The 2,862-nt window shown below is 33.5% G+C and overlaps 1 long non-coding RNA gene across 1 annotated transcript; it reads right to left on the minus strand.

Annotated features, from left to right (window-relative positions):
* Positions 1 to 67: 67 nt before the first annotated feature.
* On the minus strand, positions 68 to 418 carry LOC109587469 (uncharacterized). The gene is made up of 3 exons (XR_002187629.1): positions 408 to 418; positions 291 to 353; positions 68 to 215 (listed from the first exon to the last, which is right to left on the minus strand). It is a non-coding gene; the product is annotated as an uncharacterized LOC109587469 (long non-coding RNA).
* Between the last annotated feature and the right edge of the window lie 2,444 nt (positions 419 to 2,862).

Below are 2,862 nucleotides of genomic sequence, written 5' to 3' on the forward strand. Positions count from 1 at the left end.
ATGTTACTGTTGACATTATCCCTTCCTGTTACTGTCCTTACGTATTCTCCCTCTCTCTCTTACTTTATTTGGTGTCTTATAATTTCTCTGTATTTCCTATCAGATAATTGTTGGTATATACCATCAGTATTACTATCAGGTTCCCAGTACTCAGTATCTTCTATAAAGAATCCATTACTCCCAGTATGATCAAGTCTTGAATATGCAGAGGAGTACTAAAAATAAAGTAAAGTAACCTTCTGTATATATCATTTGTATATACACTATATCATATATTATGTATTTTGTACCTGCTCATTCATCAATGTGGAATAAATGTCTTGTTGCTGTTTTCCTCCACCCAAACGTTCATTCTAAATTTCATTGGCACATTAAATTATTATCATTCATGATTACTGGTAACATACTGCTGTAGGAATGGTGAGTGCTTCTCCTAATAAGTTATAAGTTTCATTTTCAGTTTGACAAATAGTCTAAAACATATTGATTAAAACATCACTGTACACTGATTCTATTCCATTCATTACCGGTTTTGGCTCTTCATATGGAAATGGATTTATACCTACAAACAAAGTAATAGTATACTCTACTGAAATGAAATATGTTATGATTGTTGCTATTATAAATTGATACAGTTAATCTAGTACCAATAAAAGCTACTATGCTACCCCACTGCACCAAAGTGATCAATAGCTTTTATTGTCATTGTAATACCTTGTGGTTGGTAGATAGGATTAGACATGTTAATCAGTTCTGTCTCAGTTGAACGTGTATCCATTGGAAAATTACCTCTTGATGTTAGCTTTTGGTGTCGTTTTTTATACACTAATACACTCACTATTAATATTACTAGTATAGTAACTACCAGTAATATAAATACTGTACTAATACTTCCTGCTAGTATTATTGTATTACTGCCAGTACTTTGTAATGTACTAACTGGTGTACTCGTCACTGATGTAGTACCTATTGTAAAACTATCTTTAGTGATACTTGATGTTGATTCCATTGATTCTGTTGTTACAGCAGCTGTGGAATAGATCAATGCATAGCTGCCTAATGAGACAAGAAGAGTATTTATGTTAGTAGTAATTGTTGATAACTCACTCATGAAAGGAGTTAATGTACTACTAATTGTAGTGGTTATTCCTGGAGCTGTGCATGCAGTGGAGGTGTGTATTTGTAAATAACATCATCATGATAGTGTAGTCTTACTTGTGGTACTGCTGGTACTTGTTGTGCAAGGTATCATTGTATCTGTTGTTAATGATGCTGGAGCACTGACTGTATCAGAAGAGAACAAACACAGTTCATGTATATACTATTATAGTTCTTACCTACCACAACTGATATCAGTGGATAGTCATTATGTTCCAATGGTATTAATTCATCACTGCTATCATCAAGCTGATAATTCAATGGTCCATTGTATTGTTGATAATACATTGGATTACTATTAGTGGTTACATTGATTACTAATATATCTCCATACTGTACTTCAATATCACTTGTAAAGTTATATACATTACCATTACTTGATGTAGCAGCAGAAGCATCAACAGTTAGTGCATGAATCAGTTCAGAAGAACGTTTTAAATAAATGTTAGGATAATGTTTGCTTGTATCCTGATTCTGTGTAATACCAATTATCCAGTTAGTAATAATACCATTACATGTGAACTGTATATCAGGAACAGCTCTTGTATCATTGACTGGTATTACATTAGTAACTGATAGACTGTTTGTATTAAATAAACTGCTAATTGGAGGATTACTGCAACTGTTACCTATAAATACATTAAAATAATAAATATGTTTCATTAGTGACATACCTAATGTAGTTGGTTGTATTAGGATTTGACTACATGTTTGATTGGGAGTTTGGCTAACATCATCATTATTAATATCAACTTGTCTAAATAGTGTTCCAATTTGACCAGTACCAGTTACTTTATAAAATCTAACAACACTTCTATCATCAGGAGGTTGATATACTCCTAGTCTGTAACAGTTGGAGGTACCTGTCATTCCCCTAATGTTCAAAGGAGTAGGTAGTCTAACACAATACAGTCCATTTGTAGTAAAATTGTGTGGAGATAATCTAAGTTCAACAGATATTGGGTCTCTATCATAATGACCTCCTGATTCTCTCCATATCTCTATTCCAGGGTATTCAGTCCTGTTATCAGTTTCAGTTCTAATATCAACTCCAACTAATACTTCAGTAGAACTCAAGCAACTCTTACTGAACTTCGTATCAGTGATGATCCATCTTGTCTCTACTGATTCTGCTAGTCCTGCAGTAGTTGGTCCATTGTTGTTAGTACTGCCAGTTTTAGCCTCCAGTAAACTTGGTTCCATAAATCCTTCAGTACTACAATCATTAGACTGTACTGTACCATTTAACAATAACAACAATAAAGAAAGGAGAGAGAGGCACATCTTGACTGTTAAAGAAACACAACTGCAATGATGACTTTAACATCATAACTGCCACACCTTAAGTACATGTAACTCTTCAATTCTGAGCTATTGCATGCATCAGTGGAGCATTTATATTCACCAATAAACCAATCCTAGTTATTATACACACATAAGAAAGGATTGTTTCACAATAATCATCATTAGCTGTAGAACTGATGCCTTATCTAGCAAATATGCATAATCAGATAAAATTAAAGAAATAATTCTGCAGCAAAACACAACAATTATTTTATACAGAAACAGAAAACAAACCATTAAACACAATGTACTGGTATATAAACTGGCAACACAATCAATCAGTTCTTGTACATGTACTGTAAGTCGTTGTAGAGGGAGTGGCTTGTTTCTAAAGCTCCACCCAGTACAGTAACAGGATCC

This window comes from Amphimedon queenslandica, unplaced genomic scaffold, assembly GCF_000090795.2.
Source record: "Amphimedon queenslandica unplaced genomic scaffold, v1.1 AMPQUscaffold_12559, whole genome shotgun sequence".
Classification (NCBI taxonomy): domain Eukaryota; kingdom Metazoa; phylum Porifera; class Demospongiae; order Haplosclerida; family Niphatidae; genus Amphimedon; species Amphimedon queenslandica.